This window comes from Pinus tabuliformis, chromosome 6 (assembly GCF_031772625.1).
Source record: "Pinus tabuliformis cultivar Carrire ecotype Pingquan chromosome 6, CPIR1, whole genome shotgun sequence".
Taxonomy (NCBI): Eukaryota; Viridiplantae; Streptophyta; class Pinopsida; order Pinales; family Pinaceae; genus Pinus; species Pinus tabuliformis.
The window spans coordinates 1501948241-1501969135 of record NC_142292.1 but is presented as its reverse complement, the minus strand read 5'-3'; positions in this window follow the sequence as shown (position 1 = coordinate 1501969135).

The following is a 20895-nucleotide window of genomic DNA, read 5'->3' as shown; positions in this document are numbered from 1 at the left end:
ACCGAGCACGTCGTTTACTTGCCAACTTTGAAGACTGCTCCTGGCTGCCGGTGCCTTGAATTCACCTGCATTTCCACTACTGTCCAAGTATACCAGGTATTTATCAATTTCCCCCCTCCGCGCCTGGTTTTTACATAATTCACTGAAGAAACTAAGAAAAGGAGAAAGAACAGTAATAACCAAAAATCCTCATGAACCATTGGTCTTTCTCCGCACTGTAAGCCCAATTTCACCCACAGTGTTTACACATTGTGCCCAGTCACCACAATTTCACAATTTGTTTGTGCAGTCGCAAATTTGAACCTCTGCTAGACAAATCCACCGAGAAAGTGACTCTCAAATCCCAGCATTCGCTCAGTAAACCTATCCTAGGAGCATTTTGACTCAATTTCACCCCAGTTTGCCTCTTCCCCCCTGCAAATTGCCCTGCTCCTGCAAAATCCACTATTCTGTATTATTGAGCCCAAGGAAAAGTTCTCAAATACAATTCCAAATTCAGGTGACCATGGAGACTCCAGTGGCATTGAACATTGCCCCATTAAATGCCTAGCATAAGGACCTGGAATGGCTAGCCCTGGCAGACCGAGATTATTAGATGAAAGACACTATAGAGTTGTGTAACAAATACCACGTAGAAGCAGTGTGTGAGTTAAGGAAGAAACACAAAGATGGTACAAACCTCCTGGGAATCTGGAATTCCCATTTGCCAATCTACTATCTCCCTCAGGTCAATGAGTTTCCTGACTTGATCCATCAGTGCCGCTCAAACTATGACCCCACTCAAAGAGCTGTTCTGAGTCCTGCAGGCTCTGTCTTGTTCCATATTACTCCTGAAGCCATTAATCAAATGCTCAGTTTCAACCTACAAAGCCACTGGTCCCTCTGTCCATGTAGCTTTTATTAGACCAGGGTGCTAAGCTCTCCAATTCACAAATTACAAGAATTGGCCAACTGTTTATGATTCCAGACTTTCAGCCTAAGCAGCCTCCCCCTTATCTACATGTCTGGTTTAATGACATAGGGAGACTATTAGTAGATACGATATCTTCCATCCTAGGGTTCAAGACCAGTGAGTTTGTAGATGAGACAACACTGGTGGTACTATCCATTTTTACCCCAGGACAGCCCCCTGCTGTCCAGTATGACTATGCTTCATTTATATCCAACAAAATGCATGAACAGTTCATGAATCTGGAAAGAGAGAGGGTATTCAAGTTCACCTCTTATATATATCATCTGATATTGTACAATCATCCTGATGCTTTTCCTCTTTTCCTCAAGAAACTAGATCCAAAGGGAAACTGAAGGTTTGTAATGTTCTGGACATCAGTCTGCCATCACATCCATTACTCACCATATACATACTGTGAATTTATTGACCTATTCATTCACCCAGCCTTATCACTGCTGCAAAGTTCACCTCCTCCTAAGCTCACAGATGATATGCAGAAAATCCTTCAGCTGTCCAAGAACTATAGCATAGGGGATTGGTACTTTTACCAACACCATACAGTGATCGAGATATATGGTTGTGAGTTAGCACCATACAGGCTACCAAGATATGTCCCCATGAGACTCTTTTCTCTAGAGTACTTCAGACAGTTCGGCAACGCAGATATGATTCACTTCCATAGCAAAAACAAGAAGGCGCAGCTGAAAATCAAGCATCAATTGGGTCCATTCATCTTCAATAAGAGGGAAGAAGCTTGGAATGAGGCAGACCGAATGCTAAAAACCCTCCAGCTCAAGACAAGCTTCTATTGGGCACCCTATGACCCTAACCATTTCATAAGCCTCAGAAGAATCAAGCATAGGCTTGCCCCATATGACCACATTAACATTCCAGAAGTTGAAAAATATGCAAATCAAATAGATTGGAAAAAGGGCACATTAGTGGAAGATTATAGTGAAGAAGAAATATCAGAGAAAGATATTAAAACTTTATAAAAAGCAGTTGACTTGGAGTATTTTGGACAGGCTTGGTCTTCTGGCATTCAGCATCGTGGAGAAGCTGCCTCCTCATCCACCATTCCTCAACAGCCTACCAAAATAGCTGATCCACCAGCAGACATGACTAAAGGCAAAGCAGTGCAGCAAGAAGAAACACCTCCAATTATGGAGCAGCAGGCAGAGCAGTAGGAAAGCAGAGCCAAGCAACCTGCCCACACAGAACAACAAACAGATGAACAAATTCCTCCAAGGCAGGAGGTGACAGTTGAGTCCTTTGTTTTACAAACACCTGCTAATGAGGACAGGACAAGAAAGAGGGATCGGCAAGAGGACACTCCTCTCACCACCTCTGTGGACCAGCAAGGAGAAAAGAGACAGAGGTTGAACCCTTTTTCAGAGGAGGAAGTACCAGAGAGACCAATTGAAAACATGCCCCCTCCTAGCATTGAAACATCAACTAGCTCTTTGCAGCAAGGGCAGGACATCCCACATGGGACAGAAGTGAGCTCTTCAAGGCAGAAATCAAAGGCAGACTCCAACATCAAGCAGCAATTCATTGACATAAAGAAAAGGAATGAGCCCCTCAGGCACCAGATTTACAACCATCTCCTAAAAATGGCGCCAACAAATCAGCAGAGGTTAATGTCTGCCTATGACATTCAAGAGCAGAAAATGACTCTTAGTCATTTCAAGTCTACCATGCAGCAGCCTCAAACAACTACCGATTACATTAGAACCAATCTGGAAATTTTTGCCAGAGATATCCACCCCTTGGATCAAATTGAGCTCCACAGACAAACAGGGGAAACGATATATTCCACTTTAGCTGATAAGACCCTGTTAGCACACCAACTACAAAATTCTCTACACAACACTGCAGCTCAATTGGAATTAGAGAAGGCATCATCCCAGGTCAAGGACAACAGAATCAAGTCCTTGGAAGAGATCATCATAGAGTTGGGTCATGATCCAAAGGACCCTAAGGGTGTGTAGGCACTGCTAAAGAAAAGAGATGAGGATGTAGCAGCTATGAGAAAGCATATCAAGCTGCCAGCTGGCCTTCACCCTCAAACTGGAGAAGTGGCAGAGCAAAAGAAGGATCAGGATGTAATGGCTCTACTCCTGAGTTTATACAAGAGGCTAATGGAAACAGAGAGCGCACTAGAGGTAGCACTGAAATCGAGACAAAGTGAGGCACTGATGCAGCCAACACAAACATCTGCATCTACTGAAGGTGTGCCACTTTCTACTACTGCAGCAGGTCCTCCCACAGGACAAACATCAGAGGTCGGTCCTTCAACAACAACACCAGCAATAGCACCAGATCAGGGCCCCAACCTGAGTATGCAGAACATGATGAAGGAACTGGAAGCCTTGGAAGCACAGATGGCAGAACTGAATGAGACTAAAGAAAAATTGGCCACAGTTAATGAAAAATATGACAAATCCAAGCAAAGTGTAGCTGAAAAAACAAGGGAAGTAAGAGCTCTTGAGAAGAAAATAAAAGAACTAGAGAAAGAGCTCTCTCTTGACAAAGTTGTAGCTGAAATCAAGAAGATCCTGTGGACCCACATTGGTCAATCTATAACGGATCAGTGGCAGTATATTGAAACCATCCATGAGCATATGGATCTAATAGGCAGGGCCCAAAAAGAGAATCAAAGAGCAAGAGCATCTCTTGGAAACATGCCTGAAATAGCTAATAAGATGATAAATGTCCTGAATAACCGCACTGGCCCTCAGTTAGCAGCAATGGGTATCACTAACAGGACTGATACCATTTTACTAGTGAAAAGGGTGCTCACTTTAAGAAATCATGTTCAAACATTGGACAAAAGGTGTCAGGAGATGCAGACAGAAGTGAACAGATTCATTGAGAAGATCACAACATTGCATAACAGAGGCCTTCCCAGCTTAGTAACCAGTACAAGGAGGTTACTATCTCATGAAAATTATGCCAAAAGGGTAGACACATATGCCACAAATCAAATCACTGCAGCAGCAAGTACCCCAGAGGAAACAGGGCCTCCATCTGGGCAGAGTCTCTATGACAAAATAGAGAATTTATTCTTCATTTCACATGAGATCAGACATCTTTTTGAAGTGCCTCCAAACTACTACAAATATACTGAGGCAGATGAAACTTTAGGCATAATCTTAAGGCACCAATTGCCTACTCAGGAATGGTGGACAGGCATGATACAAACACTGCTGTAGAAAACAAATTGTTCACCATATTTTTGTGTTTTTGTCAAAAACTCAGCAATTTCAAAAAAGTTAATACACATTTTGTTTTGACTGGGAGAGAGATTAAGGAAAGGGCCAACTCAGCAATCTGGCTTGACCAGCAAAGGCAAATGACCACAGATGTAGATGAAAGGGCTGAGATAGCCGCACCTCGACAGAGTAGTAAAGAGCGTATCACTCAGAATCAATACAAAGTGCCCAACTGACTCAGTGGCCTCCAAAAGTCAAAGAATTTCTGACAAAGCTGAAAGGCATTCATTGTGTATTTAAAGTAGCAATAAGTATTGTCTCTGATATTTTTGAGATTTGGTAAACACAGTTATTGAGCAAATGACTCAGCGTTAAGATATTTTGTAAGAACGATTGTATATATATCCCCACACATGAACTTGATGGGGTTGTTGATTTTTCTTCTGGAGAAGTTATGCTGTAAATTTCAGACTTTTAATACAGGGATCTAATGGAATTTCTGAAGTTCTGAGTTGTTTTGATGTGTTGTGGTGTGATTGCTTGCTGCTACAGGATTCCTACGCTATTTCATGGCACAATAAGTTTCCTAAACCCTCTTGTTATGTATTTCATTCTTTCATAATCCGCTCATGCTCTATATTTCACAGGTTTAATAGCACAGAAAAAGAATAGTTCAGGATTTGTTCATTAAACACCCTGAACTCAATCTATGCTGTTATGAATGTTTTCTTCAGTATTAGTTATGAATGTGTAATTCTTAGTTGCTCACCTTCATACTAAAACTTTCACAGTGAGTATTATTCAGGAATTCAAATCTGCTCCTGAGTGATATTTCCTTTCCCCACATCACCAGCTTAGTGAAAGATTCTTAGTTGCCTCTCACTGGCTGGACATATTTCGTCTTCACAATTTTAAGTTTGTTTCATGATATATCTATATGGCCCTGCAGTTTTAGCAATCTTACTCAATACCTCAAACAACACATAATCACAGACTCCATTGCCCAATGGACTGAACCTTCTAAAGATCTCATCTCAGCTACTAGAAGACATCATTCAACCAAAACTTTAAACAAAAATTCAACACATCATAACTAGCCTAAAACATTATCAAAACAAAGCTAAATCCTAAAGAGAGAGCCCTCTCTGATTGCAGGTAGGCTAGGACCTGTGATCCAAAGATTGGTCTGTGGTTACCTCAGCTGTATTCCCTTAGGAGTCAAAGGGAACAACCTGAGTGATAACACATTCCACAATAAAGATTTTTTTGAAGTCTGTCCTAGCTAAGACTGGTTCTTGACACATTTCCTCTTTTAGCTGTTCAAAGGCCTTAGTTACTTATGAAGTCCAAAAAAATGCATCTTTATTCAGTAACGATGTTAGACGTGCCATTATTCTCCTATAATTCTTAACAAACATGCAATAACACTTTGTCAACTTGAGAAATCCTTGAAGGTGATTTATGGTTGTGGGAATTTTCCATTCCTTAATGGATTTAATATTTTTAGGGTGTACCTTAACACTATCATGAGGTACAATATAACCCAAATATTCCACCTCCTATACTCTACAGAAACATTTGGATATTTTTTAATATAATTGTTTCTCCTCCAATAGTTTGAGCACCCTATCAACATGTTGAACATCATCCTTCTAAGTCTTGTTATAGATTAAAATATCATCAAAAAGTACTAACACAAATTTTCTAAGGAAGGGTTTGAAAATGGAATTCATCAAACCTTGAAATGTGGAAGGTGCTTTAGTAAGACCAAAAGGAATGATCAAAAATTCATAATGACCCTCATGAGTTCTGAATTCTATTTTTTGAATGTATTTAGACTCAATTCTAGTTTTATGATATCCTGAACAAATATCCAACTTGGTGAACTAAAATTTTCCATGTAACTCATCCAACAATTCGTTAATGACAGGAATGGGAAATTTATCTTTAATAGTGAGCTTGTTGAGCTCCCTATAATCTTGAAACATATGCCATGGTCCATCCTTATTGTTCACCAATACTATTGGAGTATAGAAATAACTTTGAATAGGTTGAATTATACCAACCTCTATCATTTCTGTAACCATATGTTTAATTTCACTCTTTTGGACATAAGGATATTTATAAGGCTTGATGTTTGGAAGAACACTTCTTGGAATCAAATGAATAGCATGATCATGAACAAAAATAGGTAGGAGGCCCATGGGAGTCTCAAACACTCTGGAATTATTGTCCAAGACTTTTTGGAGATAAGAAGAAATAAATGATTTTGATGTTTGAACATCTAGTGAGCATAATTTTGTAATTATGACACGTTTTTCTTTATTCAAACTATATTTTGTGTCATTAGAGTTGATTATCATTCCTCGTTTCAATGTGTACCCCTTAATTCAAGTTGCTTTCCTTCCAAAAAAAAAAATTCAAGAAACATTGTTGAAAATTGAAAGCTATCATCCCCAAAGATTGTAATCATTCGACTCTAAGTGCAATAACACCACCAGCCATTGGAATGGAAATAATTACACTATTCAATACATATATCCCCATGGTCAACTTGATATTATGGCACTTTCCAAAGAAATTTATAGTTCCTCAAGTTGCAACCATCGCTTAACACTCCGGTATTGGATATAGGAATTAATTCAATTCCTTGGCTATCTTACAATGAATAAAATTATATGGGTAATACCTAAATCAATCATCACTATTAATTTTTTCTTCTTGATATAACCTTCTACCTTGAGAGTTTGAGGAGTGGTAATTCCATCCAATTCATTAAAACACATGTCCAGATTCATTTCATCTTTCTCTGGGGTTGGTTCCTGGTGTATATCCTCCTCTTTTTATGTTGTTCCTTCTCTCCCTCCTCTTCAAAATCTATGTAGAAAAATTTATTCTTAGCACACTTATGGTCTTTAGTGTATTTTCTATCACAAATATAACAAAGCCATTTTTCTCTTTTTTCCTCCAATTTTTGTTGTGTCAATCTTATACGTTGTGGAAGATTGAAAGGTTGAATTCCTTATTTCCATCATTTTTCTTTCAACTTTTCTTTCCACCTTGAATGTTATCTCTAATGAATGAGGTTCCCAGAGACGAACCTAATGTTGAATGTTTTATTTTAAAGACCCTATGAATACATCAATCCTATGCTCCTCTGGAATATCGGTTACGCTAATATTCAATTTTTGTAAGTCTTCAATGTGCTCTCCTACTATTGTTTTAGGTTTATCAATTGGCTAAAGAAGGTGTTTCTCTTTGTATATTCATATTTTCCTATCATTTACTATATAAAAATATAACACATGTGACAAGTGTTTTATGATAACAAATCCATCTATACCATACAAAGTGATTGGGTTCTAAATATAAAGATGCAATATGTACCTTTTGTGAGGGTTTCACATCGTGTATATAAAAATATTTCTCCATTTGTAGCATACATGTTACCATATTATTTCCATACAACTTCTTCATATCTATCTTTGGAATGTGGTGGTTCTTAAACCTGACATTGGAGTCTATAAAATCATAATTCATATTCCTTTTGTCCTCATCATGATTTTCATGGACTACCTTGTGATGATCAGGAAGCCTTTCTTGCAACAACTTTGCAACCCCTCCAACTTCACATTCATTGTATCCATGCCTAATTCAAAACCATCCATGTTTCTTTTTATACCATCCATGACCCCTTGTAGTTCATCTTTGGTTTCTCTTTGTGAGAGTGAAATTTTTTGCACTTGGCCTCATAATTTTGATATATCATGTTGCAACTATTCCTCCTCATGTGTCATAGTAGATCTTTTTGAGGGCATAATGGGTGTGGCATTCTGTTGTTTTTGAGCCATTTTACAACCCAATACTAATATATTTTCTTCAATATTCCCTTGGAATCACTTCAAACTTATTTTTCAAACAAAATTTGTGTAATTTAAAAATACAAATACACACCCTTTTCTTGCTTTTAGGAGCTCGATCTTGAAACAATTATAACTATGTGATTTTGGATCTCAAAGGTCTAAAATTTAGTCCTATGGTAACCCTATGAATCATCATTCCAATTCCATAAGTCAGACAAATATTAGATTCTTCAATATAGATTTCTGCCAAATATCCGACGATGACTTGGTTATGGACTTGTTGAATAGAGAAAATTTGTATGGGATGTCACGTGTCACTGTTTCAACCTTCAAACCGAAAATTTCTACAAGAAAAGCTATATTCCATGAAATTTAAGCTACTTTTTACAAAATTCAATTCTGATGCATGAAAGGAAAGTTATGACGATTTTCCCTAGATTACCTATTTGAGACTAAATTTTGGAGCCTGCAAAAACCCTAACTTCCATGAATCATATCTCTCACAATATACTGAGCCAAGATTTGAAATATTTACATGAAGGTCTCCAAGATTTTGGGTTCACGTGGTCAAAATTTCAGCTTTTGAAGCCTCATAGAAAAAAGGTTATAGCGAAAATTCCATGATGACCTATTTGAAGAAGGAAAACCCTAGAATCCAAAGCTGTGATACCAAATGTTATGAAATCAACTCACAAAATAGAAGAAAAGATAAATGAACAACTTAAAAATTATCCTCTCCGAGGGGTAAACCTAATTTACATTGCATAAATGAACAATTATTGGATGATACAAATGACAAGACCTCCTTTGTACATATAGGAGTCTAAGGGCTTACAATATAATGAGAGAGTACATAACAATAATAATGTAATAACGATAGTAGGATTATATGGGGCTGAAGAATAAAAATACGGGGGCTACATGGGAACAATAATAACAAATTGGGGGTACACTAACAATAAAAAGAATGGGGCTACACTAGTATTATAGAGACCTAACATAAGCATTTCAAAAAGTAACCATAAGCATGTTCATTCTCCTTAAAAAAGTCACTAGTAATGTATTGAAGGGGCAAGAATTCCAATGTTTATGGCTCCACAATAAAGCGATCAAGAGTGCTAAAATATAATTCCAACCTCTCTACATATACTATTGGTAGAATTCTTGAATGAATTTTAAAAAATTGGCAAGAAAACACATTCTTAGGAATATATTATAACCTAAACATGTAGTATCACAATTAATTGTTAGCAATATCATAAAAAAAAATATTATTTTGTAAAGAAAAAATCTTATATAATTAAATTATAATCTCAAAATGCTTTGAAGGTATTCTATTAGATGGTATAAACTTAAATAAAGTGAGAAAATACATTTATGGGCCTTCATTTGTAGGCTAACTTATTTATACATGAACAAAGTTTAAGTAGATAATGGACAAACAAAATTCTTGGCATAGAAATGCTAGGACTTCCTCTAACCAAAAGGACGCGTTGAAATTGAATAAGGGTTCTAGAGATATTGGCACTCACACTAAAAAATTTATTGACATGAAAAAAATAGGCTTTTAATGGAATACATAATGATTATAATGCACTTAATTGAACATAAATATAATTCAAGAAATTCCCTTGGTGCCTTCAAATAAGAAAAATATGTAATACATGTTGTACATAAACATAAATATTGCGATTATTTTGACACACAATTTCATGCATTGTATAGGATTCTTGTATAGGAATGGTTAGTTATATTACTACCAACATCATCTACAAACGCTATTCATAGCATGATAGATACAAGGCCAAAGGATTGTAAGTACTTTTAAAAAATATGTCTTACATGGGACATTCCTCAAGTGTGGTGGAATGGTATTATTGAGAAAGTTCATGCATTTAAGTGCTAATTAATAATTGAGGAAGGAGGTTACCATGCAAAGCTTCAAATATGTCATATATGATACGACATGATAGAATTAAAGAATAAAAATACAACCAATGATTTCCCAAGTTAATAATGCATACATAAGTCATATCTTTGTTTTTTATATTACACTTTGAAATGTGATTTATTTGATTGTTGTAAGAGTGAAATTATATATATATATATATATATATATATATATATATATATATAAACAACTAGGTTCAAGTGTATGACAATGGAGAATCTATTTGAAGAGACATAACAATACAACAATATGTTCAACATGTTTATATGACTCAATGATACATTGAACACTTTAGAATATGTAAATATAGATTTCACATAGGTACTCTCTTATAAATTGTTGATTTTTCTAATAACTACACTTTCATTTAGAAAATAACATTTAGATCCAATATTTTCTCGCAAAGAAAGTTAGGTTAATAGTCCATATTACATATAGGCATGGAACAAAAGGTATCTAAGAAAAAAGAATTGCATGGAAGGAGTGTCACTTTTACAAAACTTACAATAGGTGGCATGAATTAACTTACACTTAACATTTCTTTTAGCTCTTCTACAAACACATGAAGGATAATAATATATAGAGAGATCGTAATTGGATTTGTTTATATGGTTTTATATTTCATTCCAAAATTCCTATGCATTGCAATGGCTTTATATGTTGCATAAAAAATAAAATCCACAAATTTGGAGCTATTTCAAGAGTCACCATGAAAGAGGGGAGAATGGAAGAGTATTGATGTGCATATAAGCTATGTTACCTAGGCAATAAATAAATTTCAGGGCTAATTCCCTCATTTCCAACACAAAATCTATTATTAAATGGTTTCCTTGATTAATATTAAAAAGGGGAGAAGAGAAAACAACAGGTAAATGACAAATACATATACATTTTTGCGAGGCGATTGTCCATTAATTAAACATAAATAAATGAAAATGTATATAGAGAAATCACATATTTAAATTAATTTAAACATCTATAGTTCATATATAGATTAAAATACTTTCTTTCTTCTCTAGTGTATGTAGTAGTAGCGAATAGGATAATTATGTGCCCATACACTAGGTTGAATGAAATGATTGCATATTATTTTCCTTTTCCTAATATATAAATATTGGTTTTCACAATTGGAGTAGGATATATCAATTATTTCACCAAATTATGATTATGTCTCATATAGTATACAAGAAGTTAGCAAATATTTATTAATTTTGATTAACTACTATAAATGTAGTATGCTTGAATTAGTGGACTCATTTTTTAGCACACCACTATTTTACAAGAAATATATAATGAATAATTTTCTTAACTGATAATTAATCCTAAACATATTATTTGTTGCTATATTGTTTAGAGGAAAGCAAATATTATATAGATATAAGATAATAAAAATAAATTGACTATTGAAAACATGTAACTAACTTGGAATCAAATTCAAATCCATGTAAAACACCATATACATATAAATAACAAATTGAAACAAAAAAACATAAAAGATATGGGACAATTATTTTATTAAATAATTATACTAATAAAAAATAAATGAAAAATAATTCCATAATTTATATTTGATTTGGTTACTATTATATTCTCCTTTACAAACGATATTACCTTTCAAGAGAAAAATACTCTCCTATATACAAAAAATATTGTATCTCAAAAGAAAATTACTCTCCTATAAATAAGCCTCAACATTAAACTATCATTAAATTAAAGTAGGAGAATACTATTAATAAAAAAATATTATAATTTTAAATATATATTTACTTGGGGTCATTATTTTAGCCATTATTTTTTATATAAACAATGTCAAGAAGTTCACTACCATACATAGATATGAATACCACAAGAATTGGAAAAACAATACAACTTTCAAATAAGTTTCACCTTGGGGTTTTGGATACATGTTCCACACTCGTTTTCTAATGATGTAAAGTTTGGGGTTTTGGATACATGATTCACATTCATTCTATGATGTAAATTTTTGGATACATGATCCACATTCATTCTGGAATGATTTTGAAGATCATATTATGATCATCTACATTTCGTATTCATAAATTATTGAGAAATATGAAATATTCTACTTTTCTCTAGTGTCTCACTAGTTATTGAGGTTTCAACAACCTCCAAATTGAACTAGTAATTCAAATTTTTTCTTATATATTTCTTCAAAAAATACATTATATTGGTGTTTAACCATTTATCAATGGATTTTTTTCCTAAATAGTAACGCTCATCTACTATTTTATGAGGATTAATAATGATGAAGCTTATTCTTTAAATTGTCTAGAAATTTGATGCTAACATCTTCATCACAATGTTGATATAGATTTGATATATAAATGATTTTTTCATCTTGATATATTGAGTGTTTCTCAACTACTCTTGAGAATTAAGATCATTAATATTAGTTCTAACTAAACTAAGTTATCCTCTTAAACTGAAAAAATAAACTCTAGTAAATACTTATTGTCTTTTCTTGAAGAAATAAAGATAAAAATAAAATATTATTTTAAAGGCAAACATGAAAATAAAAGATATGTTACTCTTATCTTAATATGAAATAAGTTGATTCAATGAAAATAGGTGAAGTCATAAAACTAATGTAGCCATTTAGCCAACACAATATTTTCAAATATATGATGGCATTATGTAGGTATGTTTTAATGGGGAATCACGTAATCTTTGAATGAAAGAATTGAAAAATTGTATTACAAGTTAGAATAACAATTATTATGCTTGCTAATTTAAGAAAACAATTGAACAAAAGAAAAATCCAAGTTATTTCCCATAATATCGTCAATATCATAATAAATGAAGTATTTAAATAGAATCCAAGGATAAGTAATATACCAACTATTAAGATTATCTTATTAGACTAGAGTAGATCTAGAAAATACAACTTCTCATTTCATTTCTGTTGTGTGATCACTTGCTATCTTTTCTTATGTTTCTAATGGAGATCTAAAAATTCTTTACTTCTTCTCTACTATCATTAATATTTATGTATAGAAATCATTAATTCAAGATTGTTCAAGGTTTTTAAATGAAATATTTATTTCATTTTTAAAATAGAAACATAACTGTGGTTAAAAAATGATATTTCATTATATTCCAAAAATTTTAGTTTGAATTTTTTTTGAATATTTAACATTTTATATCTACTATTACTATTTTATATATTTTATGTATCTTTCATCAATTATAATTTTTACGTACTGTCTTTTCATTACTTATTATTCTTTTCTCTTTTTGAAAATGACAAAAACTGTAATATATGATAAGTGATTAGATTTATCAAACAAATTTATATAAAACAAAAATTTTAAAACTCTAAAAATATCTAGCATATCCATCATCAAAATACTAATATCCAATCTAATTAATCCAAAAACTTCATTATATATTATATATCACTAAAATTATTTATATATATATATATATATATATATATATATATAAATAATTATAATTGATAATGTATACTTTCATTAGAAATCTCAAATAAGAAAATTTGAAAAGAATAAAAATATTCTATTTAGAAACTTGCTAAAACTATTTTTAAAACATTAATCTCTATGATATATATATATAGATATATATAAAATCAACCGCTGATATGACAGTGCATCAAAAAACAATTTACATGGAAAATATATAAACAACTTCACATCCCATTTAAAAAGTAGTGATATATATATTTATGTAATAAACTGAAGAAAATACCAAAAATAATTATACTGTTCAGAACAGCAGCTAATGAATATCCTATCCTCCCATGGCACTTTACTCAACACCAATAATAAATTCTCCCGGTGGTGGACACACATACTGCACATTCCAGATAGAGATATTATCAACTTGAAATCCTGCTAGAGATATTATCAGATAGAGATATTATCAACTTGGGTCACGGTTAGAATTCTGTCACAGGTATAAGCGAGACCTCCACAATTACGTTTACAGCCATACAAGATGGTGTTGTCCTTGCCAGGAAATGTTCCATCTTCTCTCCCCGTCAGCGTACATCCATGTTGTCCTTGCCAGGAAATGTTCCATTTGATTTTAAAATTACGAACTTCTGTTTTTAACATTCTGCTAATAAAATGCGCGTATAAAAAACCCTAGACGTACCAACTTAAAAAAACAGCAAAAAAACACTAAAATAAGAATTAAGAAGATAGACGTACCAGCTGGTCTGATGGCTGTGACAAGCTGACCACTCCCGACCATAAGTTGGTATTTCATTTTGGCAAACTTCCGCTGGATTAACTTAGGTACTCTCTTTCACAAATAATACATGCTTTTATGGACTAATTTTAATTTATAATAATACATGTTTTCATGGACTAATTTTAATTTATACAAATGTATTAGAGCTTAAATAGGTTCTAATTCCCTAAACTAACTCCTAAAATATGTCTCATGATCTCTAACATATCTAATTTAATATCTTATCTCTAGATAAAAGCTAACTAATCGGTAATCCTCTCAAACCTTCCACAATACTCTCTAATTTTCTACTATTTACAATAGTCTTTATTCTTTCTTAAAAACTATATAAAAATACAATAATTAATTAAACACAAACAAACTCCTCTAGTAAACCATTGACCTAGGTGAGATGCACCTCCATCACAAAGTCCTCTCCATCACTAAGTCCTCCTCTTTTTAAACTTGTGAACTTTTAGGAGGAATCACATGCTCTTAAACATTAGTCTCACTCAAGTTGTATCCATTAGACCCACTCAAGATAATAATTAAGTTAAATTTAAGTCAGTGAGTTTATTCCCTAATAAAAAAATTGAATTTAGTATTGGTGGGTATCAATGTATGTGATGAGCTAGAATTGTTTAGACATCTCACTTGAAAATTTAGTTCCTCAAAAGTGGTTTTTCTATTAACAACTAATTTCAATTTTCATTACCATTATAAAAATATTATAATTTATTTTATTTTTTATAATTAATAATTACTACCTAAAAGGGTCAAGATTCAACCAAACTTTAACAGCTCTATTTGAAATATATTCATGATAAATTTAATTTAATTAAGTTATTGATTTGATGCTGGTGAGATCTATATTTTGTGTGTTATTATCTTCCGTTAATTAAGTTTTTGGAATTAAAGGGTTTTAAATTATGATATAAGAGACAACTATATCTATATTTTATGTGGTATTATCTTCGGTAGTCATCCATTCATGTTTTTGGAATGGACTTTTCCAACCATCCTCTATGGTTCCTCACGAGTATAGATCCATCACTTAATTAAGTTTTTGGATTAAAAGGGTTTCAAATAATGATATAGGGGACAATTATATTTTATTTCTATGTGGTAAATTTTTTCTAGAAAACTCATATAAAATACTTAAAAGTTAACAAATTTAATTGCTTTTAAGACAACCTAAATAAATAATTTTTTGAAAAAAATAAATAAATAAAATAGCTATTTTCATTACAAAAAATGAGTAATACAATTTTTTCGGTTATTTTTTTATTTTTTTGTTAACTAGGTTGAGTCAAATGAAATGGAAGTGTTCCTAATAATCTACCTACTCATAGAATGTTATTAAGAAGATTGTGCCAAACTTACTGAAGCTTAAACACTCTTTAGAATAATATAGTTCTCCTGAAATTGACCTTTATCCTTAACCTCTCCCTTTCTCATAATACTTCATATAATCATAATATATCAATATTGTAGATGAGCATTAATGCCATTGGTGAGTGTCAGTATTGCAGCAAGAATGCTGCAACTCGTAGGCTGCCAATTTTACTTTTATCAACGCGGCAGTTCGTAACAAACTTGGAAGCGTCAGTGCTATATGCACAAGTACTAGTTCTCACTGCAGGTTGTCACTTGGTCAGTAGGCGTGAGATCACTAGGAGCTCAAGCCAACTTCTATAGATTTCAAAAGAAGCTCTATGTATGATGAAAGGAAATAAAGATTACTTTATAGATGTTATTCTAACTGCAGAAAGGAGAAGGACTCGAATGTAAAGCAAAACCTAATAAACCCTAATTAACAAGCTAATTCTACTTTTGCCAAAAATGTTATGAAAACCATGAAAGAAATGTCATTACCTATTCAAAGAAGTTAATAGCATCTAACCATGCTATTTCTAGAAGTAAATAAGAAAAAAACACATTTTTGGATTTTTATGTGTTTTTATGTGAATTTAACATGCATCTAATTTATTGTGTGTGAGTGTGGTAGCGAACATGTGGCATTGGAGGGCCGTTTTGGAGCTTGGGAGGATGTAGGATGGTGTGGATGGGCTTTAGGATGTCTTAGGTGGCCTTCTGGAGGCTTTTCCACCACTCGGCCTTCAAAATAAAGCCTACAGGAAAAACTACAGGAGGACACAGGAGAACTACAGGAGGAAAACAGGGAAACTACAAGAGGCCTACAGGAGGAGGCCGAGAGCAATTTTTGCTATTTTGGGGGTGTGAGAGTGGGTGGAAAAGGTGGATGAAGGTTGGAATGAGGTGTTAGGGTGCCTAAGGTCTACCATGAGTCATCAGGAGAGAGAAAGATGATTGGGTATGCTCAAGGAGAGAGGAAGAAGCTCTATGAAAAATGAAGGAAACTAGGGCAAAATCGAGGTGAGGTTTGAGAGACCTATAGGGCATGGATCAGACGGAGGGTATGATTGCTGGTAAGCTGGCCTACTGCTGGAAGAGATCTGCTGCATTGAAACTGACAGTCAACCAATAAAATCAAGCAACAAATGAAATGGTTGCATCCTAGGAAAAACAGATTTTTGCATAAAAATGGCCTAAACTATGATGTATAGAAGGAAATGCTAGGAAATGTTGTAAGGAAGGAAAGAATGCAAGAGGACTATTGTAAATCGGAAAGTGAATATGATAAAGAAGATCTAAAGCAAAGAAAAACTGGACTATCAACCTACTAAAGAGCTGCAAACACTAGAAGTCCTAGGAATGAGGAAAATATGTGTTTTTGGGGTAGCAAGAGAGTCTTTGCCTCAAATCATGGATCCAGAGGGAGGAAGAGAGGCCAAGGAAATGTTGCTAGCTTTTTGAATCTTTTCTAATCACTTCTTAACGTGCTACAGAAAGCATAAATGGAAGCAAATGACTAAATCATCAAAAACAATCTATTCTTAACAATAAGAAAAATACATCTAACAGAAAATTAATCTATAAACTAAGGTAAAGCATACAAATAAAAGTAAATAGAAGCTTGGATGCTTGGATTGGGCCCTAACCCAAGAGCTTCAACCCTCTCAGGTAACTTAGTGCTAGCTCAAAAAGGATTCCATCTTCATTATCAAAAAATAGCAAGATTCCATAGAATTGTCATAAAATAGTAAACTCGAAATTTGAGCAGAGTTTACACAAGCAAAGAAACCTGACCCTAGTGAGGCCCTAGGCCTCTCTACTTATACATCTGAGGCTACCAAAAGCTTCCTTAAAATCAGAGAGGCTTGGCTCCCAAAACTCAAGATAACTATCAATCATCTTCCACTTGCCCGGCTGCCTTCTAGTGCATGATTCAGCTACTTGTACTCCGAGCTAAATGAAGGGGAATTCGAAGTGAGGAGTAATTAATGAGGGGGATTCCCTCCTATAAGTCCTCTTCTATATCTACTTCGCGTTATTACTGCCATATGACCACTGGATCCTTGACTTTGACCTCGAAATCCATCAATAATCTGCATTAAATACATGTTAGACAACATGGCACAATAACTAACTCAACTCACCCTATAAGCATAAATATAATCATAAAATCATACAATAAGCTAAGAGAATGGGTGATTTGGCTAGGTTAGGAGGTAAAACGAGCCCAAATAATTACCCATTTATGAGGCTCATCATCATCACCCCCTACTAAAGGTGTTTCTCATCCTTTGAGCAACCTAGTCAATCTCTTCGTCTTTTATAGCCCTAGTGGTCTCCCTAGCATTCCAGGCTTCTGATGTGGTCTGCTCATGTTCTCCATAGAATTCTACATTCTTGTCTATGTCCTTCCACTGCACCTTCTCTTCTTCTCTTCTTCTGTCTTCCAGGATGCCTAATATGAGTGGAAGACTCAATTTGAGGCCAATCCAGTTAACCTTCAGCCTTTGCATGGAGCACTTGTACATTGGCACTCTTTTTAATGCCTCCTTTAGCCTCATGGGGGAATGGTATTCCCTGATCTACAAACTGTGGGGTAGGGTGTTCGATATTCTCATGCATGCATGCACACAGTCCTCCCCAAGTAGCCTAAACATATCTTCAAAGTGTGCAATGACTTGTTCTTGATTGGCTAGATATTTAGGGGCAATCTAAGGGTCATTGGAAAGTAGGTTGTGTGTGTTGATGAGTGCCATAGGATTTGATGGCTCAGCTCTTATCATCAATGGTTCATTCTGCTCTTTTATTAACAATATTTTCATTTCTGCTGCCCTCAATTCTTCATGGTTAATCCATGAGGCCATGGCCATTAATTGCAGATCCCTTAGCTTGGCATTGGGGTCCCACACATTCATGTCTGTGAGGGCCATTTTGTGTAGGTAGAACTCTACCATCTTTGCTTTATCCTCTAAGGTGCTTTGGTCATACAAATCCATGAAGTGTTTGTAGTCTTGGAAAGGCATTGTGCCTCTTTGTGCCAAAGTTTTTATTTGGAATTGAAACCATTGATCCTTCAGATAGAGGCCATAAGATTTGGCTGGTGTTTTTCATTGTAATGCTTCCATGGATAAGCTCGCCATGTATGCCAAATGAGTCTTTTTCTCCTGCAGCTACCTCCTTAGTAATACATTCTCATTTTCAAGATGGCTCCTTGTAATGGCTTCTCTGTCTCTGAGAGCACTCAACTCCCTGCCCATTTCCCTAAGTTTGTTTTCCATGTGTCCAATATCCTCAACTCCATTGGACTTGGCTATCTACATCCACCGATGTGTTCTCACTCTCTCTTTCTCTAATTAGAAAAACAGTGGAATTGTAAATTTCTGTGGGATTATCTTGCCTCCCTCAAGTAATCTATAATAGGAGTCAAGATTAGGCTGGGGATCAGGTTCTTGAAGCTCTTGTGCTTCCTCTTTCATCTCTAGCTGTCCTCCTATCTTTTCCTCAAGTTTTTGTGTCTCCCTGTAGTTTGGACAGTGTCTACTGTAGGACCATTTCGGCCTTTTGTAGGTTTGGTTTAGGGTTCTGTAGAATTGCCTTTCCCTTCCATGTAGAAGATCTTGGAGTCCCCCTTTCATAGGATATGGGTGTCTTGGAAGGAGATTCTTTCACCTTGGTAGATGGTGAATCCTCAATGGTAATGGGAATCTTTGAGGAGGGCTGAGGTTTTCCTATTTTAATTCTTGTACTCTTCCTTGCCCTGAAATACAAGGAGGTTTTTCCTTTCCTCTTCTGCTTTTGCTTGATTGGTGTACTGAGGGTAGTGAGGGCAGCTGCTGCTTCTCATTCCCAAGCTTTAGGGGGCTCTTCTCTTTGCTCTGCCCTCTCTGCCTCCTATTCTCCTTCTTTTGTCTCTTTTTCTTCCTCCTGCTCTATCCCTTCAACTCTCTCCTCCTCTATTTATTTTCTTTCCTCCTCCTCCTCTTGCTCTATTATGCCACCACTGGCTTCATCTTCTCCTCATTGCTGTTCTCCCTCCTCACTGATAGCAGGACTCACATCATAGGTTAATGCCTTGATGTCATCCTCAGCTGTCATATTTCTGAAAGCTTCCCATGCTATAGGGAGTGTAAGGGTATGGAGGGATTCTTCTACTAGGATCTTGATTAGGCCATGGTGACCTAGATGTTGTGAATTTCCTTCTTGTACCTTGGTGCTGGAGTCAATGAGGGACTAAATTAGAAAGTAAGGGATATTGAGCTTTTGATGTGCTGGGGTATTCATGCCATATCTTTAGTCTTGGAGGATTTTGAAATGATATCCATAAACAATGTTGTGCCTCCCCTAACAAGAAATGTATTTGATAACTTGGTATCTAACCTCATCCTAGGGATATGTTATACTAGCCCTCCTAATTCCATTTTTGTCCTCAACAGGGGTTTCATTATCTTGGAAAAATTTCTTCTTGGCAGCCTGGCCAATTAGTTTCTCATCTTTACTCCAAGGCAACCCAAGAGGAAGGGTAGTGACCCTACTGATGAATTCAGGGGTTATTTCAATAGAGAGGCCTCTAATGGTTACAGTGGCATGAGTTCTTGTGTGAGGAACCAGAGAGAGAGAAAATTCATGGGAAATTTACTCATCAAACCCTCTAAATTTCTCAAAGAAATTCATCTAGTTTGCCCTTGTGAAGATTTCCACCACTTGAGGATGTGCATGGAGTCTAGTGGAGTTAGTGGGCTCTTTTCTCATACATCCCCCTGTCATACTACCTATAGTTCTTTTGAAAAACATATATGGAGGTGGAGACAAAGGATTTTGAGTGAAATAGAAAAACAGAGGGGACTATGTTTTTTTTTTTTTTTTTTTTTAAACAGGAAATTTTTCTATGTACTTCTACCCTCTTAAAGACTCATTTCATTTTCAATTTGAGACCAACTCTTTCATATATTGATATTCAATAGAGAGCATTCATGAAACCTACCTCTTTAGACTGAAATTCGTGCCAAAAATCACATTTCCTCCCTTCAAAATGACTCACTGCCCCTCCTGTAGAAGCTCGCTATCCCTCCTGTATATTTCTTGTAGGTGTTCCTGTAGAAAATGCCGAGAGAAAAAAATATGGTGGAAATCGATGGACGATGATGGATATGAGGATGTGGGGTCACAAGAAGACTGATGTGTGGTTGAGTTACAAGGAGAAACTGAAGAAAAAGTGGTGAGAATGCATGGGGAGGAGTGCTCATTACTTTTTATGGCTATTTTCGGTTATGAGCGCTCAGCTGGCAAGGTGTACGTTGGAATGATTAGGACCATTGGTCCCCA